Below are 15,988 nucleotides of genomic sequence, written 5' to 3' on the forward strand. Positions count from 1 at the left end.
TCTGAGGAGAAGATCAGGGTTACCTGGGCATAGAAGAAGGAGGGATACAGCCTATGCAAAGCTCAGGTCACAGGTAAGGTTCTGAAAATTTCCAGAAACTGAAAACTGATGTTCCTTTTGAAGACTGTGAGGGAAAAATCTGGAATAAGGAGATTGAGAGAGACGATTGCATAAAATGAGTCTGGAGGGAAAGCAGGAGATCTGATGATGCGGGGTCTTGTAGTCTCTGCTAGCAATAACTATCAAATTTGAACTTGATCCTGAACACAACAGAAAGTTATTGAGATCAATAAAGGATTATCATCTGAGGGACGGCATGATCAGATTGGAATGTTTAAGACAACTTCCCTGGCAGTAGGATTACTGCATCAAAAGAGAGCAAGCATGTGTAAGGAAGACTAACTTAGGGACTATTGGAAGATGATGGACCTTGCAGTGGGGTGGGGCACCCATTAGTATGAGTTTATACTGAAGTAACAAACAGCCCTAAATTTCAATGGAATAAGACAAACAAACCAACCAAGGTACATCTGCTGTTTATTTCTGTGTGCTGCTGTGAGCCCGGTGACGATCCAGCATGGCTGCCCTCCCAGCAGTCTCTCAGGTCGCTTTGCCCTCATGGCCACTCTCCACCTGCAGGTGCTTACACAGACCCCAAGCAAAAGAGAGACTGAAAAATAGCGCACTGATTTTAAGTACCTTTTTAAGGAAGTGACCACATAACCTTTGCTCATATTTCATTGGAAAAAAACAAACAAACCAACCACTCGTGCCATGCCTTGCTCACTTCAAGAGGTGGGGAATGCACCCATGTTGGCAGAAACAACGCTAGTGGCTGCTATCCAGCCTTTATTCTAACCCAGTGGTCCTCAGCTGGGTACAATTTTGCCCAAGGTGACATTTTACAATCTCTGGAAAGAGTTTTGGTTGTTACAACTGGAGTAGTTCCTCTTGGTGTCTAATGGGCAGAGGCCAGAGATGCTATTAAACATCCTAAAATGCACAGGACACTTCCCCCTACCCCCCAACAAAGAACCACAATAAAAAATTATCTGGACCAAACATCAATAATGCTGAGGTTGAGAAACCCTGCTCCAGGCCCATGGGCAACTGAAAATTTGATGAATGGTTGAATCTTCTTTGCAATTCTGACCCAAGGAATCTATAGCCATACATATTACCTTGCCAAGCTGGCTAAGCACTCAGCCAAGCAGCTGTATCTAAGAAGTTTACTGAGTAACCCGTACTTGATGATCTGCAGCTGCACTGGGGCACGTGAAAAGTGCTTTGCGAGGAATAAAATGTGAAAGATGCCATAGTTGATGCTTCCCTGAACTGGAGGCATCCACACCTGAGGGACTGCGTTAACTTGTCTTCCCAAGTCCACAAGGGGCGTGGTTTAAAAGGCAAGAACTTCCCAGCACCATACCTCTATCTACCCCCGACCCCATCCAGGATCCTAGAGTTCTTTATCTAACTTTCGCGCTCGTGAAGGTAGACTGCACAGCTGAGCTTCCTTTGTTTAGAAAGCCCTCAAAAAGCTATGGGAAGACTGTGGGCCGGGCAGCCAATCCGATATCAAAGTCAAAAATCAATCACTCCAGAGGAAGTTTGGAACTCCTCTCACTGAATGAGAACTTGAATGGGGCGAGAGTAACTAAGGGGTTAAAATCCCCCTACTCCCTTACTCCTTACTTATACCAACTCCATCTCTGGATTCCCCTCCCACGACAGTGCCGGAGCGCTCTCTCTCTCTCTCTCTCTCTCTCTCTCTCTCTCTCTCTCTCTCTCTTTCTCTCTTTCTCTCTCTCTGCCTAATAAATCACTTTCTGCAAAACTCTTTGGGACCAATATTTACTTAACCAATACACCCTGCTGCCAGGGACTCCTACCCATTCTTGGATTGAGAGCCCAAGGACCTGGAAAGAATACATACAATATGGGAACAGTGAGGGCCTTTTGGGACGCCCCTACAACTTGCTTCCATCCCCTGGTTATGCACCCTGTCACATCATCTCTCATGCCAAGTGTACAGCAATGCCGGAAAACTGGATGCTGTGCCTGGAGGTTATAATCCCCAATACTGTATTGTTGCCTGTCTATATCCTTTCTTAACGCTACATACATTTTGAGCAAAATGAACCCTATTGTGTCTTAGGAGTGTGGTGATCAGTACTCCTGCTTCTGCCTGGAGAGGGCACATTGCAAGGGAGCCCAAACTGTTACTAAGAAGCGGTGATATCTACCACAAGTGTTTGAAATTGGGATGAAAAGAAGAAATAGTTTCAAGAGATATTTAGAAAGTAATGCAAATGCTATTGTTCTTCCCTAACATCTATTTTGCATTATCTTCTTTGCCAATAATGAGTGGATTTTGTTCAGGTGCTTTTCCTCGTCTGCGCTTCAGGGTAAACTGGTTCCAGTTCCCTTGTCAGTAATTGATTTAGGCATAGGCATGTAATACAATTCAGGCAAATGATAAGTAAGGGAGAGGCCACTGGGAGGCTTCTGGGAAAATGTTTCTGCATTCTTAAAAAGAGATACTTAAGAAGAGATGGCCTTTTTATCCACTGGGCATTGTTGAAATTGTGTGTGAAACTGAAATGTACTGCAGTAATCTTGCTACCGTAATAGAAATAGTCTCAGCACAAGGCAAACTTGTTAATGATGACAGAAAAAAAGAGAGAGAAAAATAGAGAAGAATACTGGTGCTGATTTAACCAACCCTGGATATCTCTTATACTAGGATTTCTTATTACTTAACAGTAAAAAAAAAAAATCTTAAATAAATTTAAATTGACAAATATTTCCATTATGCATAGCTAAAGCATCTTCGATAATACAGAATTTAAAATCTACCGGATTGTGATGAAATACGTATGGGGAAAGAACAGGAGACTTCAGTTTCTGGGTGGGTAAATGGAGGGACTGGGTGACCTTAATGGACACATGAACACTAGAAGTATACAAGGTTTAATTAGGAATAGCATAATTTGCTTTTTGGATATTTTTAAGTTTTAGGTGCCTTGAATAACATAAAGAGAGATTTCAGATGGGCAGTTGGGTATACATGTCTGTAGTTCAGAGAAGGTGTCTGGAGTGAAGATATCTATTTACAAGTTATGGGGACAAAGATGATGATTCGTGGCCATGGATTGGCTGGCCTGGTGGAAGTGCAGAGACGATAGCCTAAGGCCAAGCCTGCAAAACTTCAATGTTTAATATTAATGTTCACACAGAGGAAAATGAGCCTATGAATGTGGCCAAGAATAGCAGTCAAAGATGCAGAAGAAAACCAGGAGCATCCGATGCCACAGAAATCCAGAAGAGAGAGAGTTACAAGAAGGAGAGATTGACAGTGTCAAATATGATAAGTCAAAAAGATTAAAAATCAAACATTTCTTTCTCATTTAAAAACATTGAAAATGGTCATTAAATATGGAAAAATTATATTTGTATTACATAAACCTTTTTAGCTGGATTATCTCTTTTGAGTCTCTGCACAACTGTTAGAAATGGATTAAACAGCTATTGTTGGTAAATTTTGCACAGAGACCATGAGGCTTAGATATGCTAAGGGAGTTACCCATCCAGCAATGGAGTAGCCACACTGGAGTTCAGACTCACTGTTCACAACCTCCTGGTCCAGGACTTTTTGCATGTTTCCCACAAACAATTTACAATTTATTCTCTTGTCAATGACAGGGAATTAACTGTGAGTCCAGTAGAAAAAAAGAGAATGAGAGACAGATATACAGACAGACCAAGTAGGCATACATAACGTAGTCCAGACCTTGTAGGACCTGCATTACATGAAGAACAGTGTAACAGTGTCCCAGTGGCTTATTTCAAATAGATACCTGCTACATATTCAGCCAGGTATTGACTGGGTCAGCCTCCTGACAGGGTAAGACTTCCAGTCATTGAGCAGCGAAAACACAGGCAGATGTAATGAGATGTGCCTAGCATTTGATGAGAAGAGGAGGGGCTTTAGTGGTTTAGTGAGTGGAGCACATTGCCCCCTTTGAAAACATGAGTTCCATATGCTCAAAACAACGGTGTCAAATAGGTATTGCTAAATGTATTCAGTTACTGGGTCTGCCATAGCAAGTACCACAAGCTAGGTGGCTTAAACAACAGAAATATACTCTCACAGTTCTCACATTTCCAGGGGCTAAGGTGGGTTTCTTTGGAAGGCTGTGAAGGAAAATCTGTTTCATGTTTCTCTTTTGGAGATGGTTCTGGTGGTTTGCTGGTAATCTTTGGAATTACTTGGCTTGCAGACGTAACACTCTGATGTCTGTCTGTATTTTCTCATGGTGTTCTGCCTGTGTGTCTCTACGTCTAAATCTCCCCTTTTTTCTAAGAGCACCAGTCACCATGGATTAGAGCACATCCTAACAACCTTATCTTAACTAATTACATCTGCAATAATTCTGTTTACCAACAGGGTCCCATTCTAAAATACTACAGGTTAAGACTTCAGTATATGATTTCAGGGAAAACACAATTTAAGTCATAACAATTACCTTCTCTTAATGATGAGTAAAACTGAAATATATGGCTGGTTGATGATATAACTACAATGTTTGTATGTATATGTGAACACAGACTGACACACACATGGATCTATGTGTAAGATCTCAAGATTCCTGGGTCAGAGAAGCAGAGAAGCCCATGTTTGTTTTTACACAAGAAACAGCAGCCAGTGCAGTATCTTGCCCAGATTCCCAGTCTTTATCTCCACGGGATGACACAGTGAGGGCAGGACATTAGCTGCACACAAAGGGGTGCATAGAACTCAGGAGAAGAACCCCCACATCAGGAGGCAGTGATGAGGGTTCTGCCTGCTTATCTGTCCATTCTACCCTCTGGAAAGAAAGATTTCCAATTACCCCAAAATGCCAGTAATTCTCCTCTAGAGGAGAAGAAAAAGGCATCCCTCGACTTCTAACACTGATCTGTAAGCAAGTATCTCTAGAGAGAGGGAGAAGAAGTCTTTATCTTTACTACTTTGGACTTCTTCAGGGAGAAAGTTTGCACATCTCTCTGGAAGGATACATTATCTCTAGCTTCCAAGGGTATTGACTATGCAAACATGCCTCTGGGTCAGAAAGGCTGGATTATACAGAAACACAAGAAATCCTTTGTCTCCCATCAGTTTATCAGAAGGGCTCAATTATAAAGTTGATCATATTGATAACTAAGGTAATGTTCCTATTGAATTTTAGATACGATCTTTAATTTTTTTTTTTTTATTAACCATCTCACGCCAGTTAGAATGGTGATCATTAAAAATTGTGGAGACAACAGATGCTGGAGAGGATGTGGAGAAATAGGAACACTTTTACACTATTGGTGGGAGTGTAAATTAGTTCAACCATTGTGGAAGACAGTGTGGCAATTCCTCAAGGACCTAGAAATAGAAATTCCATTTGACCCAGCGATACCATTACTGGGTATATATCCAAAGGATTATAAATTGTTCTACTAAAGACACAGGCACATGAATGTTCGTTGCAGCACAGTTTACAATCTTGAAATATTTTTAAATATGTACTTTAGTAACTGATTTGTATATCTGTCTCTTCACTAGATGATAAACTACATGAGCTTCTAGACTGGGAATTCTATTTTAATATTTTAATATTGTCAATGCTTAGAGCACTTGATAGCTCGTAAGCATTCAGTAAATTATTGTTTCATTAATATATAAAACAGAACTTTTCATGCATTTTACTCTGTAGCTTCTGTGCATTTATTGTCATACTTTGACTGTTTCTAACTTGGCAAGTTAAAAATATAATGATTTATCCATCATTTGTCTTCCCTCAATGGCTTTGTCACTGCACTGATTCAAAATTCCTTAAGACTTTTTAATCTTCAAGTTTCTTTATTTTTCTTCATACATTGGCTTTGTCTCTTTATCTTCTTTTTATTCCTCTTTAATCTCCTAAACCCTTCATGTCATTATTACAAATGTTCCAGGTGTTTAAAAATAAGTGAATACTTTTTTTATTGGAGAAATACTATTTTTCAAAATCCAATTAACCTGCTCATTTAAATAGCTTCGCATATGAAGAGGTTTTATTTTCCAAATTAAAAAGAATTGAATTTTTATTTCAACTCTTTGACAAGTTTTACGTAACACCTTGAGATAACCTTTGAGATAATCTCATTTTTATTCCTATTTCGGCCATTTCTAAAGTATTCCTTCTTATAATCTCAAATCATATTTCATGTACGTGGAAATCTCTGTGGAAGTGACTGACCCTTGTTGACAAAATAGATAGTGTTGGACTCAGCTGCTGGACTGACCACCAACCCATTTTCCAGATGACAGCCTGCCCTGCTGACTTTCTTCATACTGCCATAGTGTACTATGAACACAAGAAATGAAGGAAACACACTTCCCTACTACAGATACAACTCCAAAGTGCTAAGGTTCTAATATCCTTAATTATGTTCTCTCTCTATTTCAGGTTTTGGACCTGGAGCCTTTAGAAGACCTAAACATTGTTCATTTTAATATAATGCCACTATGTTTGTAACAAACCTAAGAACAAAAATAAAGCCACGGACAGCACATAGAGTGACTTACAAGCTAACCAAAAAATAAATAAAAGTAAAAGAGAGAGGCTTAAAAGAAATAACATAGTTGTAGACTTTTTTCTAACTGCCTCAAATTCGAGGCATATATATGAAGGAAGATATAAATTAAAAGAATACATTTAATTGTTGTGGGTTCAATGTAATGAGCTTTTTTTTAAATTTTTTCTTTTTTATTGCATTTTAGGTTTTGGGGTACAAGTGAAGAACATGCAAGATTGTTGCATAAGTACACACATGGCAGTGTGATTTGCTGCCTTCCTTCACCTTACCTATATCTGTCATTTCTCCTCATGCTATCTCTCCCCACCTCCCCACACCCCCATCCCTCCTCCATTTCCCCACAATGGAACCCAGTGTGTAGTGCTCCCCTCCCCGTGTCCATGTGTTCTCATTGTTCAACACCCGCCTGTGAGTGAGAACATGCGGTGTTTGATTTTCTGCTCTTGTGTCAGTTTGCTGAGAATGATGGTTTCCAGGTTCATCCATGTCCCTACAAAGGACACGAACTCATCATTTTTGACAGCTGCATAATATTCCATGGTGTATATGTACCACATTTTCCCTGTCCAGTCTATCATCGATGGGCATTTGGGTTGGTTCCAGGTCTTTGCTATTGTAAACAGTGCTGCAACGAACATTCGTGTGCATGTGTCCTTATAGTAGAATGATTTATAATCCTTTGGATATATACCCAGTAATGGGATTGCTAGGTCAAATGGGATTTCTATTTTTAGGTCATTGAGGAATCGCCACACTGTCTTCCACAATGGTTGAATTAATTTACACTCCCACCAACAGTGTAAAAGTGTTCCTATTTCTCCACATCCTCTCCAGCATCTGTTGTCTCCAGATTTTTTAATGATCACCATTCTAACTGGCATGAGATGGTATCTCAATGTAGTTTTGATTTGCATTTCTCTAATGACCAGTGATGATGAGCATTTTTTCATGTGTTTGTTGGTCTCATGTATGTCTTCTTTTGTAAAGTGTCTGTTCATATCCTTCGCCCACTTTTGAATGGGCTTGTTTTTTTCTTGTAGATCTGTTTTAGTTCTTTGTAAATTCTGGATATCAGCCCCTTGTCAGACGGGTAGACTGCAAAAATTTTTTCCCATTCTGTTGGTTGCCCATTCACTCTAATGACTGTTTCTTCTGCCATGCAGAAGCTGTGGAGTTTGATTAGGTCCCATTTGTCTATTTTGGCTTTTGTTGCCATTGCTTTTGGTGTTTTGGTCATGAAGTCCTTGCCTACGCCTATTTCCTGAATGGTTTTGCCTAGATTTTCTTCTAGGGTTTTTATGGTGTTAGGTAATCCATCTGGAGCTAATTTTAGTGTAAGGTGTCAGGAAGGGGTCCAGTTTCTGCTTTCTGCATGTGGCTAGCCAGTTTTCCCAACACCATTTATTAAACAGGGAATCCTTTCCCCATTGCTTGTTTTTGTCACGTTTGTCAAAGATTGGATGGTTGTAGATATGTTGTGTTTCCTCCGAGGCCTCTGTTCTGTTCCATTGGTCACAATTGCTACAAAGAGAATAAAATACCTAGGAATATAACTAACAAGGAACGTAAAGGACCTCTTCAAGGAGAACTACAAGCCACTGCTCAACGAAATAAGAGAGGACACAAACAGATGGAGAAATATTCCTTGTTCATGGTTGGGAAGAATCAACATCGTGAAAATGGCCATACTGCTCAAAGTAATTTACAGATTCAACACTATTCCCATCAAGCTACCAATGACCTTCTTCACAGAACTGGAAAAAAACACCTTAAACTTCATATGGAACCAAAAGAGAGCCCGTATAGCCAAGTCAATTCTAAGCAAAAAGAACAAAGCCGGAGGCATCACACTACTGGACTTCAAACTATACTACAAGGCCACAGTAATCAAAACAGCATGGTACTAGTACCAAAACAGAGATATAGACCAATGGAAATGAGCTTTTAATTGACAGTTATTCACTTAGTTTTCTTAAAAACATTGTATTAGTTTATGCATAGGACAGATTTTTATTTCCTGCCTGTAGTTGAAGAATGACAAAGTCGACCCTCTCCTGTATAAGGTTGACAATCTTATTTTTTAAATTTTTAACTGATGCATAATAATTGTACATATTTATGGAGCACATGTGATATTTAGATATATGTATATGATGTGTAATTATTAAATCAGGTTAATTGGGATAGCTATCATCTCAAACATTTATCATTTCTTTATATTAAAAATCCTCTCCTCTAGCTGTTTTGAAATATACAATAAATTATTGTTAACTATGGTCATTCTATTGTGCTATAAAACATTGGAACTTACTCCTCCTATCTCACCGTAATTTTGTACCCATTAACCAACTCCTCCCTATTTTTTACAGTCTTACCAATGCACCGCAATGTAGCAGTCTCTCATTGCCTGAGGTAGTGCCCAGAGTTCTTTGTCTCACAATCAAGAAAGTGAAGGAGCACAAACACCAAGGGTGAGGTTGGAGTAAAAGTTTAATAAGCAAAAAAAGAAAGTTTTCTGCTGCCAAGAGGGGACCCAGAAGAGTGTTGTCATTTTTACAGTTGACTGCAAAGGCTTTTATAAGAAACTGATGAGGGCTGGGCATCTCATTTGCACAAGGTGTGAACTTCTGGTAGTGCCACCCTATCCGCTTAATACACATGGGGGCTCTTAGCTCGAGTTACTTCATATTGCTTTGTTCCTTATACCCTTATACTACATATGTGTCAGGGGATGGAATTTTCCATTGTGGGCATGTCACCTGTGTAATCTTTCTTATCTGTGTAGCTGTGGGCATGTCTTAGGCAAGCTCCCCTCTGCAAGCTCCATTATCTGTGCATATGGGCTTTTCTTTTGTTTGAAATCATTCAACTGAGGACTCACCTTAACTGCCTGCCTCACCTGTTTCTTCCTTTCTCCTCTCTCATATTCATCCCCCCACTTCACTATCTTTCCCAGCCTCTGCTAACCACTATTCTACTCTCTACTTCTGTGAGAAGAGTTGACCAGTTTAGCTCTGATTCTAAGGCAAAGTTACAGAATAGACCTGGCTTCACCTCTCAAGTCTTCCTTGGAGAGGGCCCATGGAATATTGCACTTAACATTTAGAGTCAGATATGCTTCAGTCAAATGGGGAATTGATTCCTACCTTTGAGATTCATTATGGATTTATAGGTAATGCACTTGGCATTGTACCTACCTGATGCAGCTGCAGGTGTTTGGTGGTTAATACTAGTTGACCTGGAGGGGAAGTTCACTAAAAGGTTGTATTAATCCCTTGTTCCTTGGTCTTCCAAATAAAATGAGCATAATGAACCGGGTCATTCTGGTCCACAGGAAGATAAAGCAGAAAAAGTGGTGGTACTTCACGTGCTATAGAAATATATGCCACGTGCTGCAGGAATGACCTCTTCCATCCTACATTTATCCTCCTGATTAGTGACATCTCCGTTAAAGAAAAGACTAACACTTTCATTGTATAGAGACAAGGCTTAGAATATGCCCTCCCTAAGAAAACAGTTAGTCACTGAGACACAGGAGGAAGGAGAGTTTGAAATCAGGAGATAGAAGAAAAAATGGTTATTAGGCAGGGAAAGCTTCAAGCTACTTCATACTGTCTATTGCACCAGTTTACTGACCTTGATGGTTAGCAGATCATGTGGAGAGAATGTAAAATGCTTCTGCAATGAGCAATCAATAGAAAGAAAAAATGATTTTTAAAGCTCTCCTAAAATTTTGTATATTTTAAGCCAGAAATGTTTTAGAATTTTTAAACAAATTAGAATAGAGTAAAATAGATTCAAAGTTATTAGACTTTGCGGTCTAGGATATATTTCGTGTGTGTATATATAAATACAAATCTATATATGTGTGTCCATATATGCGTATACACATGCAATCATACACACACCCACACAAACACACACACACATACATACAGCTGTATCATGATCTAAAGGGCTTATCTTAACCCAGAGCAGATGTTTTTTAATAATTTAAAATTAGTTTGGGGTTCTGTTGTTTGTTTTGCTTTAAAAAACATGAACCTTGAGGAACTGGAGCTACTTTGAAGTATGATCTTAAAATGCTGTACCAGTTTGTAAACAGATTACCTCTTTCAAAAAGTTTAAATCCATCTATTGATAACATTGGTCCCTTCAGCAAGAACTACTGGCTCCTTCTGAAAGCAGGTACCGTCTTTCTACATCACTAATGACATGCCACTAAGTTCACCCATGAGAAAGTGGCATTGATTGACTGTGGAGTAACTGATTGCTTGACTGAGACCACACAGATGGATCTACCTGCAACTGCAACGATTTACCTCAAGAAACCTTGGGCTACAGGAACACAGACTGGGAAATATTTTTATCTCCTTTCTTAACATTTCTTCAGAGGTGGATTTTTTATGCAGTTAATAAACTTAATCTTCACTGCACCTCACTTGATGGGCTCTTTTCAAGGCCTTGAATTTAATGTTGAGTTTATCATTTTTGTATTATTTTTGTTAAAGGGACCCCCAAATTTGAATAAGCTTCAGAACTCACAAAAACTGGGTCCACACCTGCACTAATCATAGACTAATCAGTATTTAGTTTAATACTTACTAGTATTAAATTTAAGACCTTCTCTTACACTTATTTGAAAGCCCATCTATTCACAATATTCAGTTACATGGGTGTACACAGAGGATGAATTTTGGAAATAGATCACATTTGTTTGTCTTGAGCAAGTCATTGATTTCTCTGAAAACCTATCTTCTCAACAGCAAAATTGAAATATCATGGGATAATTTTGAGGATTAAATGTAACCTCCCACAAAGTTGAGAGTGACTAAATGTTAAAAATTTCCACCTAATTTTCAGCTGAAAATAGGTTCATTGTAGAACTGAGTTGACTTACTCCTCAACCTGCTTCTGGTAAAGTTCCCAGCTGTAGTAAAAGAGAAAACTGAGGGGTAGGGTGGGGGTGGGGAACAGAAAAAAAATCAACACATGAGAGCAAAAGAATATAAATTACACTGATGCCCACTCCCTCACTTGCTGGCCATGAGATTTCTAATCAACCTTCTGTTTCTCTGTTAATATGAAGTCATACTCAGTAAATTTTGATAATTCTCTGAATCACAGGTATGTAAAGCACTATGGTGCTTAAAATTAAAAATATATTCCACTGGCTTTGTCCATTGCATGAACACATCTGACCATTTCAATAGGTCCAGAAGATAAAGCTGATGACATACCATGCCATTACACAAAATGAATGCTTGGACCATAAGGCTCAAACCGCAGGAGAGTCTGAAGTTACCTTTAGCCATGCGTTTGTTTTGCCGTCAGGCTGATAACAATCTTAAAGGTCATCCTTCATATTATCAAAATTTAAAAAGATATTTTCAAAGACATTGGAGTATCTCTTTCTGCAAAGTTGGATTCAGAATGCTAAGATAATGGAAAATGAAAAGGCAATGATTATTGTGGTTGATTCTGCGAGTCAGGCTTTGTTCTCTCCCATAACTCCAAACTCATTTCAAAAAGCATGAAATGCTATCAGTTAAGGGAGGCAAGTTAAAAATGGCCATATTATAACTGATGAAGGGCTGCTAAATGTTTAGATAGTGGTCATCAATTTGCCATCATTGGCAGACATCTTCCCTCAGAGTCCTTTCATAAATTCTCCAGCTCAATGCAGCCAGAAGAAATCTACTCCTAGACAGCATTACAGATTGCCAGCTGTGAAGAGCCTGCCCTACCCCTTGTCATAGCTCAGAGAGTTTGCATGACAAAAGAATAATTGAATTGGTAATGCAACAGTACATGACATAGATCGCCATTTTGCAACAGGAATGTTCAAGTCATGAATAATGAAGTGATTTCCTCCAGAGTAATTTATGGAACAGGTACATTAGCAAAGCAAGCTCCTGTAGCTGTGGAAATGCACCCACCTCTGACCGAGGGGAACTCAGTGAGGTCTCTTAGCTCATTTAAATCCCTTTATTTGTGACTTTCACTTAGAGCAGGTAGCAGGGCGGCACGTTTGAGGAAGGGGGGATATTTTTGTTTCATTATATTTTATTTTTCTAATGCCCTGTGGTATCTTGCCACAAGAGTAGGAGAAAGGTTTGCTAAAGCAGCTTAATATTGAACATGAAGGAATCATAACTTCTGATCATTTCTGGCCTCTATTGAATTTGAGTCATTACTTCTGGTCACATTACTGAATGCAAACCACTCAACAGTTAGTGCTGCCAACAGGTTAGCTGTCGGGAAGCTGATATGTGGGAAAATAAGGCTCCATCTTTAGATACTGAAAGAATTCTCTTTTCTCATTTACCGAATCTCTAAACTATATATAACAAAGATTTTATTTGAAGAATAAATGGGTTTTCACTTGTTATAAAAAAGGTCCTGAGAAATTGCTATTTACTCTTAGATCAATAGAGAAGCCATCATAACAGAGACTTACGATGCTATGGAAGAAAAGGAGAGAGAATGAGGAAAATGGCATCACTTTAAGAAGATTTGATTCAACTGTTGGAATCCTCAGAGGGATACTCCAAAGTATCGAATTTGGGCACTTTAAATTAAAAGAAATTGGGAGGGTTTAGAAGCCTCCTCAGAACCAAGAATTTTCTAACCTTCTCTTGTTTCTCACCCACCACCCAACCCCCAAGCACAGGGAGGGACTGTCTCTGGAATTCTCTAATCTGACTAAGGAAATTTTGGCCCCAAAGAAGTGAAATTGCCTTTGCCCCACTGCCTGGGAATCTCATCAAATCACCAGGAAAGATTAATCACCAGAGGAGAGAAGAGGCTAAAAATTGTCACCATACCTAGACAGATTGAAAGACTTTATTTGCATAAGGAAAGGTTTGTTCACAGTGAAATTCTTACCTTATCACCAAATCCCTCAAAGCTCAGAGAAACTTTGTCCCAAGCCATTGTTCTTTGAACTCATTCATTTGCCCCCAATATTATTTGAATCCCTCTAAATATTGACTACAGAGCTCACATTTAAAAGCCTCAATCATCTAGCCCCTCTTTGAGTCTCATTTTTTGTGATACTTTTAAGTGTATATGCATGTTAATAAATTTATTGTGATTTTTTTTCCCGTTAATCTGTCTATTGTTAGTCATTTCAGCTAAACTTCAGTGGGCAGAGAGGAAGCATTCCTCTACACTTACACAAGCAAGAAGGTCTAAGAGAAAACCCATTGGATTCTCTTGCTAACTAGGTTGTATTGTTAGAAATAATCAGAGAAAACAAAAGTGAATTAAATACAGGAATCATGGTCATTATTGTTATAGTGAACCACAAGTTTCTCTTTAAAGAATCAGTATGTCAGTATGTTCATCTCTCTCATTCTTTAATTCTCTATTTTAAAGTTTAACTTCCCTTGAAATTCCAGTAAATAAACTGCTGCACCAATTCTAATTAGTAGTTCACACTTGTTCTCTCCCCATGCCCCCCACCATGCTCCATCCTGACTCATCCCAGTCACCTAGGGTCTCCCTTGGCTACCTGCTCTGACCCACCCGTAACTGTCCTTCCTGCCAAAACACTCATGCTGCCACTCCAGCTCGGACCCCTGCTCCTTTTAAAATAGCCAGTTGGGATTAGTCTAGCTTCTGCAGTCTAACCCTAGCCAATAGGGGAATGACACAGCGTTAGAGACAACCCCTGACAGGCATGAGTACCCCTTCCCCGCTTGTCCAAGCACCATCATCTCTCCATCCGTGTGTCGTACCCTTCTATAGAAGTAAAATGCCTTGCTGGGAGGATTTATCTTTGAGTGACATTGAAATTTTACATATAACATTATCACAATAATCGAAACAACAGCTACTATTTCTTCAGGTTTTACTGTCTATCTGGTGATGCACCAAGCATTTTCTATACATTTTCTTATTGCATTTTACCAGGAGCTGCAGAGCACTGGTAATATATATGCTCTTATTTTATAGATAAGAAACCAGAGGATTAGAAATGTTAAGTAACTTGATGAAAGTCAACAAATGGCTGAACTAGAAAGCAAGCCTAGCTTAATTTTTTCCTAAAGGATCAAGTTATTATTTTTACCCAGCCAAATAAAATTCAAATTAAACAAACCAAGGATCACATAAATGATTCTTATAGAAAGCCTGAATTCAGACCCTTTTTGTACCAGCACTAAGTGACACACTAGCCATATAAAAATGAAGAAAAAGTCTCTGCCTTCAACTTGCCCACAGTCTAGTAGGGAAGCAAAGTCATAAAAAAAAATTTGTATATATGTTTTAATTCTGGTGCATAATATATAGGTGCTTTATGTACACGCAAAATAAGTGAACTTTGGGTAACTAAAGCAGAAAATGATCTGAACAGAAAAACAGAGAATAGTTGTATTTGTCAGAGTAATCAACACTAGATACTGCAAGGACAGGCACACTTAAGTCACATTGGCTGAACACAGCAGAGGCTTGATTATTGTTTACCTCATAATCTGATACAGTGAAGTATCTCCCAAACAGTGACCCAGGGAACTAGACTGCTTCCACATTGCAGTTTTGCCTCCAGGTAGTTTTGAAGGAAGAGAATGATAGAGGAGGCACATTAGTTCTCATCTGCTTGGTCTAGAAGCTAACACGTCATACCTTCTCACAGTCCACTGGCCAGAACCAGTCTACATGCCCCAAGTTAACTACAAAGAAGGATGAGATAAGTGGTGGACAGGAGCACTCTGGTTTACAAAACTAACCGTAAGATGACAACAGTGGGTCTGAGGCAAGAATGCAACCAGGACACCCCGGGGAACTTGGCCGTCCTATGAGGACCCCTCCTGACAGAGTGAATGCGGACCAGTTATTTTCCCTTCTTTACACATTTCAACTTGAGAGATGTCACATATTGTCCAGATAAAGACAGAGCACCTTGATTTACAGCCCACCAAGACCACATGTGAAGAGAAAGAGCAGTTAATCCCCAAAAGGAAAATAAGGAGAAATAGGCATTAAAAAGTGAATGAGAGTTTTTAGGTGAAAAGAGGGAGGGAGAAAAACATTTAAGGCAAACCCACAGAAAACAAAAATGGTGTGCCGAGCCAGGAAACTTCTTGCCATTTTTGATGATTGGTATTGAGTCCACAGGACAAAAGAGATAACACTGGAGATGCCGGGCAGTGGCAGGTCATACAGAGTGTTGTTGGGTCATTAAACTCTATCAGCTGTAAGCAAATGGTGCAAACTGGGGTGCAACCCACCCCAGGTCAGTGGACTGCCCTCTGCACCCTGAGAGTCATTCTGTTGTTCCCCAAATCTGAACATTGAGAAGAAATCACGAGTAACACCTCTGCTTCCTCTTTGCCAACACACTTGCCCACACATTCCCATACTCACATGTGCC

Source organism: Saimiri boliviensis, chromosome 5 (genome assembly GCF_048565385.1).
Source record: "Saimiri boliviensis isolate mSaiBol1 chromosome 5, mSaiBol1.pri, whole genome shotgun sequence".
Taxonomy (NCBI): domain Eukaryota; kingdom Metazoa; phylum Chordata; class Mammalia; order Primates; family Cebidae; genus Saimiri; species Saimiri boliviensis.